Consider the following 9,780-nt stretch of genomic DNA (forward strand, 5'->3'; position numbering starts at 1 on the left):
TGGCAAAAAAGAATGATAAGTTGAGATCATGACCGAATGCAGATTTGTGTGTGCAATGACACGTAAAGTATACTAGTGCAGTAGCCGTATAAAAAGTAGGGAGACGCAGCTTTTGTATATGAATACAGAATGTAGGTAAGATTTGGTATTAAATATGCCCACATCTTTTGCATACATGCGTCGTTTGTCGGCAGCTACACGAATACAGGTTGATTCGCATCTTTTGCATACAGGTTGATTCGCACGCGTGTAACGACACGTAAATTTTGAAATGAAAAAAAACGGCTGGACTAGTGGCGTACGTTCGTAAGTCGTAACACCGCTCGCTCCTGCATTCAGTGTCGTGTAGGTGCAGATTGTTATCTTGCTTGCCTTTTGCTGCAAGAATTATTGTTCGTTTCGTTCAAGCATGAATCAGGCTCGACATGCAGCTAGCTCTCTCTCAGAAAGCACCCGCAAAAAAAAAGCTCTCTCTCAGAAAGAAAATTTTGTTGGGATAAACTTTCTGTATGCTTGACCACCGGCTCATAGTTACGGTTCACTGGGTTTTTTTTACTTTTGCTCCAGTGGCCTCCACCGGACTCTACTCAGGGTGCGTTGCCGGAGAGTAACGCTACGGCGTGTTTACCCGTGGGCTTTGACTGGCCCTTCTTTCATACTTCCTTCGTTCTAAAATTAGTATAAAGTTGAATCATTTTTGAAACATAAGGAGTATGTTATTTGCGTTATACAGTTGTGCCGGACATTCTTGAGCTTACAAAGCAGCACCGGCGGAGCTTCAGCAAGACTCAATGGGTCATGGCATGCACATGGCTGGAGCATTTCTAATAGAGCCTGGCCCACAATACCTACATGCGGAGCAGGAACGCAACAGTCTCACTAAAGCATTCGTTTGTGTCTCAAAAAAAAAAAACTAAAGCATTTGTTCGATCGTTTCTCGATAAAGGCACTCGGAGGAGGAGCTTAGGGTCTGGCTGCCCCAACTGCGCACATCAGCCGCCGGCTGCCACGACGCTCGCCACTGTTGTCGAATGTCATGGCTTATTTTGTGCTCTCTGGCCCGCCCAACTTTTGTTTTGTAGCCCCGCCGCTGCAGAGCAGTGAGTTAAAAGATATATTCATGGGCCTGGCTGGTGTGCAGATTATACTAACGAAGAGTCTTCTTCAGGGGCTATATTAATCCTCCGTCTCGCAATAGGCAATCGCCATATGAGCAGGTCCAATATGAGTTTCTGGAGGGGTGGTTTTTGGAAGATTTTATGACCGGCTTGGACCGCTTTTCATCATTAAAGAAACATAGAAAAATGATTTTATTTTTTATTTCTTCTTTCTATTTGCATCGGCCAGCCCGTTTAATAATCAGCTCGTGCCTGGGCCAAGGAGCAACACCCGTGGGCTAGCACGGCATGGCCCGGCTATTAAACGTGCCACGGCGGGCCGTACCGGGCCAGGCATGATTAGCACTGGCCGGGCCGGGCTGGCACGTTTGGCCAGGTCTGATACATGATGAATATTATTTTTCAATTTTTTTAATACAACTTGAATTTTTTTTCAAACACAGGTTGGACATTTTTTTAAACTATGTAAGCATATTTCCCATTGTATGAATGGTTTTTAAAAATTCCATGAATGTATTTTTGAAACGCTTGAAATTTTTATTAGATCTCAGGTACATTTTTGAATGGTATAAAATATTTTGAAAAATGCACTAATAGTTTTCTACATTGTATATTTTTTTAATGTAACAAACATTTTTTTAAGCCTATGAGTTTCTTTTAAATGCCACAAACGTTTTTTCTTGAATGCTACCAAAAGTTTTAAAGGTTGTGCAACATTTTTTGAACACTGCATGACCATTTTTTAATGAGTGGTGAACATTTTTTAAAATTTAAATAAGCATACAATATTATTCATTTTAGAAATGCAAGTAAAAGCAATAAAAATAAAAAAGGAAGGAAAACAAAAGCCAATGCTCCTCCTATGCTGGGCCGACCCATTAAGGCCTTATACAATGCAATACGCTTAGGAAAGGTGCTTAGAGAGATAAACCTACGTTTATTTAAGCATCGGTGTTTATTTATAGAGGGTAGATACTTAATAAGGCGCAGCTTTTGTAGAAATAGAAATTGATGCTTTAGAAAAGATCGATTTATTTTTGTAAGCACCTATCAGTATGCAAGGCCTAAGGAAGTGCTAGAAGTGACCGCCTGTTTCATCTCGCTTGAAGCAGAGACAAAGCGCTCCCAGTCTTCTTTAGCCACCTTTAGCTCACGTAGGCCGTGTTGGGCTTAATATAAATAAATATTTGCATGATTTTTGAAAAATTCTCTTGAAATTTTAAAAATGTTCACATGTTTAAAAATACGTTCATGTTATTTAAAAAATATTTAAATGTAAAATTTTCTTTGTGTAATTTTCACAAAACGTCCTACCATTAAAAAAATATTTTTATGATATTTAAGAAAATGTGTCACATTTCACAAATACTCCCTCCATCCGAAAATAAAGAGGGATGTATCTAGAACTAAAATACATCTAGATACGTCCCCTTTTATTCATGTTGATGACAAGTATTTCCGAACGAAGGGAGTAGGTTTCATGAAATTTTGGAAAATATCCTTGCAATGTGAAAAAATTCATGTAGTTTTGAAAAATTTCTTCATAACATATTAATTTTTTTTAATGAGTTCAAAAGAATTTCATGACTCCTAAAAATGTTTGCACGTTTAAAAAAATGATCACTAAAAAATATTTTCTACTAGTTTTCATATTTTTCTTTCTCGGTTTTCACCAATATTTTTTTCTTTTCTTCCATTTTCTCCTAATAACATATTTTTTTCTCGGTTTTCTTCTTTCGTTGTTTATTTTTTTATTGTTTGCAGTGGTTTTCTCTGGTTTTCCTGTTTCCCTTTTCTTTTCCCTTCGTTTTTTTCTCTTTTTTTCTTTTTTCAACACAGGTCTACATTTTTATTACACATTGTACATTATTTCGTAAATGTCAATAGCTTTCTTAATACATGTTAAATTATTATTTTTCAAATTTATGTTTTGATGTTTATTGTTTCCATGCACACTCTACATTTTTTGTATACATCAAAAACATTTCTTATGCGGGTTTAACATTTTTATTATACATGATTAAAAAATTTAAATATGTGTTTTGATGTCTACTTTTTTCGTACAGACCACACGTTCTTTTTATACATCCGGATAAAGATTATACGCGCTTAACATTGTTTGAATTACACCACCGTTTCTCTACATTGTATAAAAGTTCATGAAATTCCATGCACATGTTTTTGAAACGTGTGAATACTGTTTAAATGTGACAGACATTGTTTTGAAAGCTACCAGCATTTTTTAAGTTACGGTAAATGTTTTTTGCACTGCGTTAACACTCTTCAAAATCTCGATTTTAATTTTTTTGGGAAGTGTAAATTAAGTTTTGTATTATAGTATGTGTTAAGAATATATTGAAAAATATTGACAAAAGTAAGACAGAAAACCAAAGAATGAAGAAACGTAGAAAAAGGAACTAACCTGAAAGGTGGGCCTGCACATTACTTGCGGCTAGGAGGGCGGTCCTTCAGAGAGACCTTCTTCGGTCTCGCTACGAGCGAGGCATTAGGCGCTCCGGCCCCGCTCTGGATCGTTGTCCGTTACATCACCGTCCACCGGAGTCGCCGAGATGACTGGCCGCCATGACGAGCGCGCCACCGGCGAACCCCGGAGATCCAAGCGGTCCAGGCCGGAGGCGAAGGCGGCGGAGCCTCCGGCACGCCGGCCCAAGCGCGCCGAGGGCCACGTTCCTCCGCCCAAGCGTCGAGCTGCGAGGGTTGCGCGACCATCTTCGCCCCCTCACGGCCATCGGGATTCGCAGGATGTGGCCGTGGCTCCTCCCCCCGCACGCCGCGTGGAGGCCCCGGCTCCTCCGCCCAAGCCCGAGCACTCCGTCCGCCCTAATTGGCATCGCACCGCGTACAGACTCCGCAACCGCGTCGTCCCGGATACCAGCAACCGCAAGCCCGCCCCCAGCCGCTACGACAACGGGTAATCTCTCCACACCCGCAACGCAATCACTTCCTTGCTTAATTGTTAATTCTCCCTATAATGTGCTGCATGCTTTGGATTGATTTGATCGATGGATATAGTGAACCGTTTCTGTGATGCTGCACCGTTTCTGTGAAGTTTGGTCACATGATTGATTTTGCTGTTATGCTGACCACATGAGCCAAGCTTCAGACCCCTGCCCTTGCCACTAACTTTGTTGAATAGACCAACATTAGCAGTTAGTAGTAATTGGTATTAATTGGATTGTTATAGTTTCAACTATGTAATCAACAACTAGAAATATGATCTGCATGCTGGTGATAGATGCTGTCTTTTACCTATCTACTGTATTCTTGAACAGTTGGTTTACTTGTTTCTGCATACCCTGCTAGGGGGTTCCCCTTTAAAGTGCAACAATTCGACATTTGTGCCTAGGATATTTAAGCAACATGAAATCCTACAATCGCTTCCTTCATCTCTTATCTGTTATCTCACCATCAAGTCCTTGCACTACAATACTTTTCTCATCGTGTCTCCGTCTTTGAGGGTCACTGGTTATGACACAGTTTAATGTGCTCCCTGCCTGCTATTTACTTTATTTTTCCATAAACAAGTATGAGGTATAGTATCTAGGTCCAAAATTGTCTGAAGTTATCACCTGTCATTCAATTCTCCATTGAGAAGTATGAGCTGTAACCTCTCACTAGTGATAGCATCGAGGTCCAAAATTGTTTGTCGATGTAAGTTATCGCCTTTTGACTTTCTATTTGTTAGAGGTTTAGTGCTTCTGTTCTACTCCCTCAGTCCCAAAATAAGTGTCTCAACTTTGTACTAACTTTAGTGCAAAGTTGTACTAAGATTGAGACACTTATTTTGGGACGGAGGAGTATGTGATAATACCATTCAGTGTTAACTCGTAAGTACTATGTAGTCCCCTTTTATTCAGGCTGAATGTGTAGTTCCCTTCTAATTCGATTTCTATGTAGAAAAACATTTATATTGTACTGTGCATTTTTTAGAATTGTTTCAGTTTTTTCTGGAAACAGTTTTTTTGCCCGAACTTTGACACAAAAATGAATGTGTATTTTCCTTACTTTCTTTTCTATATGGAAAAACATTTTGAAATTTTCCCAGATTAAACATAATGGTAGTGTGCATTTATTAAAATTGTTTCAAATTTTTCTGGAAATTTAGATTTTTTTGCCAAATTTGACTCAAAATGTCCCTGGATGTGTATTTTCCTTCTAGTTCTTTATGTTTGTCAAAAAGTTTTGAACTTTACCAGATTGAATATAAGGATATTTTTGTTTTTTTAGATTTTTTTTCAGAAAAAATTGGGCACATTAATTTTTTGGGTCGAATCTTTTTGACACCATTTAGCGCATTAGAGACCATCATGGACATTTCATATGTTCAAAATACGAAAATATCTGAAAATGACACATAATTGATGAACTTAGGTCTCACACACGACTTTGGTACAGTACATGATAATTTTCCTAGGTGGCACTCGTGGGAGAGAAAGTATGCCAATGCACCAATACTCTATCAGATAGGCGGGTCTCATTTCTGCAGGCGGGTCCCATTTTTGGCAGCCAGGAAAAATTATTGAGTTGAATGGAATTTTGATCTATTTCACATGAAGAAATCCATGCGCAAAAACATGCAAAAAAAGTCACAACAATCAAGTATACTTTGGGTATCATGTGAGTATTGAGTAACTTCATGCCAGATGGGTACTTGGGGGTTTGTCAAACATTACACGTAACAGGGTGATTTATAACGGTTGTTTCGGGTATATCAGAAAAGCATGTCTAGGAACTTAATAGCTCAAGATTGTGATTTTCTCTTCTGATTAAGGAGAAGTATTTTTTGAGGCCTCTCGTCATTACGGTATCAATCATTGTCGGTGTCAAAACCGGCGGATCTCGGGTAGGGGGTCCCGAACTGTGCATCTAAGGCGGATGGTAACAGGAGGCAGGGGGCTCGATGTTTTACCCAGGTTCGGGCCCTCTTGATGGAGGTAAAACCCTACGTCCTGCTTGATTATTCTTGATAATATGAGTAGTACAAGAGTTGATCTACCACGAGATCAGAGAGGCTAAACCCTAGAAGCTAGCCTATGGTCTGATTGTATGTTGTCCTACGGACTAAAACTCTCCGGTTTATATAGACACCGGAGGAGGTTAGGGTTACACAAGGTCGGTTATAAAGGAGGAGATATCCATATCCGTATTGCCTAGCTTACCTTCCACGCCAAGTAGATTCCCATCCGGACACGGGACGAAGTCTTCAATCTCGTATCTTCATAGTCCAACAGTCCGACCAAAGGATATAGTCCGGCTGTCCGGAGACCCCCTAATCCAGGACTCCCTCAGTAGCCCCTGAACCAGGCTTGAATGGCGATGAGTCCGGCGCGCAGTGTTATCTTCGGCATTGCAAGGCGGGTTCCTCCTCCGAATACACCATGGAAGAGTTTGAATACAAGGATAGTGTCCGACCCTGCAAAATAAGTTTGACATACCACCGTAGAGAGAATAATATTTCCACAAATCTAATCTGCTGACACGTTTTGGCAACATGACATCACGCCATGGCCCGGTAATTATTTGAACCGTTTTTCTTTAACCAGCCCCGCATATAACGCGAGGCAGTTTCTTGACACGTCTTGTCAAAGCAGAGATCGTGTTCCCCTTATCACGGGATTCTCATCAATACAAACGTGGGTAACCCAATCGTGCATGTTGGTATGACTCCTAGATCTTAGGTAAGTCTCGAACGGCCACGAGGAGGACGCCTGATATTCATCACCTTTATAAAGGGACAGGGATTTTTTTTCTTTTTTCCCTCCCGCGCTTAATCGAATCCTTCCCCCGCCTCGAGTTCTAACACCCAAAGCCCAGGTCAGGCGCTTCGGACCTTCAATCATGTCCGGATCCAGCTTTCAAGGCCGGTGGATGCCTTCCTCCGTCACGGAGGAGGACATCAAGAAGTTGAGGAAGGCCAGATATCTGACCGCCAAAATTTCGCATAGGCTGCCCGCCCGAGAGCAGGTCGTCCCTACTCCCGAACCCAACGAGAGTGTTGTGTTCGTCTCCCACTTCCTCCAAGGACTAGGCCTCGCTCTGGATCCCTTTGTAAGGAGTCTTATGTTCTATTACGGGCTGGATTTTCACGATCTGGCCCCGGATTCCCTTCTTCACATCTTGTCATTTATTGTCGTTTGTCAGGCCTTCCTCCGCATTACCCCTCACTTCGGCCTGTGGCTCAAGACCTTCGATGTGAAGCCGAAGATGGTCGAGGGGCAGTACGCAGCGTGCGGAGGTGCTCTAATAATTGCTGACGCTCCATGGCCAAAGGGTTTCTTTCCAGATGTGTCCGGATTGTGGCAACGGGAGTGGTTTTACGTCACAGCTCCCCGAAGTGCCAAGTGGGTAGCTGCCCCCACCTTTTGCTCGGGCCCTCCACCACAACTGATGTCATGGATCAGCAGGGGGCTGAGCTGGGGTCCAGCCAAGGACGTGCCAATACTGCAAAGCCGTATCCGAGATCTCTTCGAGGGAGATTTCAGTCTGGTTATGGTAATGCAAGTCATGCTGGTTCGTCGAGTCCAGCCTTGCAAACGCCGGCCCCTCCGCATGTGGGAATTCAACCCGGAAGGACCGCACACTATTCAGAACTTCCTCGGCATGACGCACGAGGAGATGTACAAATCATTCTTCGGACCCCAAATAGAGTGTCTGGACACTACCGAGGACGTGGGCCTGAGCTGCAATCGCCCCGCTGCCCAAGTAAGTGATCCCATGGCTGAACACACTGTCTTTTATTTATCATGACATCATTCTGAAGAATCGCTCTTTGATCAGGACTGGATAACAAAGGCGAAGATGATCCGGTGTTCGGCCCCCTTCCTGAAGGCTTGGACAATCCGATGCTGGAAAAGATGTTCGAGCCAGCACCTTGTCTAGTGCCCTCAAAGGAAGATGAAGGGGGAAATAAAGAGGGTGAAAGCGCCTCCACGAAGGAGGTTAGCCGGGGAGAAGGGACTGAAACTTCCTCTCCCCAGGGAAGGACGAGGACCGCCTCCGAGGACCCGGAGACAATGGTCTCCAAATGGGGGAAGAAATCTTCGCCGGAGGGTCCTGCCTCGGGGGCTACCCTGGCCGCACTATGCCCTCAAGGGGATCAGCTCTCCACCGAGCTGTAAGTAAAAGGGTACTTAATAATGAAAATATCTCGCTTTACTTCTGAGGAAAATAACCGAAGCATTTATCTTGCAGTTCGGATCTTAGCCCTTCTCAGCAGAGCTCGTCTTCAGGGGATATTCTTCCAGAGATGATGGAGAGCGAAATGCCTCCCCCTGCCACACCGCTTCACGAGGCGGGCGACCCCTAGGTGTCGTCGTGGAGGGTTTCTCCTGATCCGGCAAGGCCAGAAGGTAATCCTATGGCCACCCGAAGTCCTCAGTATCCGGCTCTTGAAGAAAGCAATCAAAAGAGTCCGGCACCGTCTGGTGCGCGGTCGGACGTACTAAGGGATCTGCTACAGCAAGCGACTATCTCAGAAGAGCACCGTACGTTGATGGGTACGGTGATTGAAAGGATTTCGTCCGCCGAAAGCGGGTTGCATGAAGCTTTTATGATTCTACTGACGGGTTTTGAGGTACGTGAAATGATGTACATTTTTGACAGTACCGCACATTTTTAGATGTGCCCTATGTAGATAGTAGCCCCTGAGACTCTGGTTGTCGTCAAAAACGGTGGCAAACAGAGGATCATAGTCCCAGGTAATAACTAGACCGCCTGTATGCGCATGTGGTTGAAGCTCCGGTGGCTAGCCGGACTGATGGGTTTGTCGAACTAAAGCGGCAGCTAGATGCGGCAGATGCCGACATCGTGCTTGTCAACAAGCGGCTTGACGAGGCACAGGGTAGGTGATTTTTCTGTTGATTGTCATGTAATAAGAGCAGCATGATGCCAGTATCTTTAATATGTTGTGACTGCAGATGGAGCTGCCACCGTGGAGACCCTTCGGGCGGAGCTTGCCCGAGTCAAGGAGCAAGCAAGGAGTAGCAATGCGGCCGGGGAGTTAAGGGCCGAACATGCCGCGCATTGTGAGAGCAAGGAAAAAATAGCCAAGATGGCTGTAGAGTTAAAATATGCTGCTGACCGTTACCGGCTTCTTGAAGAGGAAAACCGGGCGAAGGTGACGGACCTGGAGAAGGCCCGGGTGGCTGCCAAGGAAGCCCGCTCCAAAATTAGAGCGACGAAGGAGGAGCTGCATCAAGCTGCAGCTATTGTGTCCGGGAAGCCCTTCTTGTCGCGGACTAAGTTCGGGGATCCGAAGTACGCACCTCTGGACCGGCTATGGAGTTCTGCGGATGCCTACGTGGATTTGGCTGCAAGTGCGGCTGATGCGGCCGAATACTTCAAGGATCGGAAAGATCACGAAGTGGAAAAACTATTTTGGTCACAGTTTCATGCTCCAGCCCGTCCGCTACTGTTGAATGAGCAAATGATCGAGTGGGCCGAGCTCCATAGATTATCCGGACTTGCCATGAGGTCCGTTGTGGATCATATGTGGCTGAGAGGGCCAAGGCAGAATAGCTACTTTAGCTTAGTGCAACAATTCCTAGGTGTTGTGCCACACATCGATGCTGTAAAGAGGTCGGCGTACATAGAAGGCTCGCGAATGGCCCTTGCCCGTGTCAAAACATACTGGGCGGAGACG

The sequence above is a fragment of the Triticum dicoccoides genome, chromosome 6A (assembly GCF_002162155.2).
Source record: "Triticum dicoccoides isolate Atlit2015 ecotype Zavitan chromosome 6A, WEW_v2.0, whole genome shotgun sequence".
Classification (NCBI taxonomy): domain Eukaryota; kingdom Viridiplantae; phylum Streptophyta; class Magnoliopsida; order Poales; family Poaceae; genus Triticum; species Triticum dicoccoides.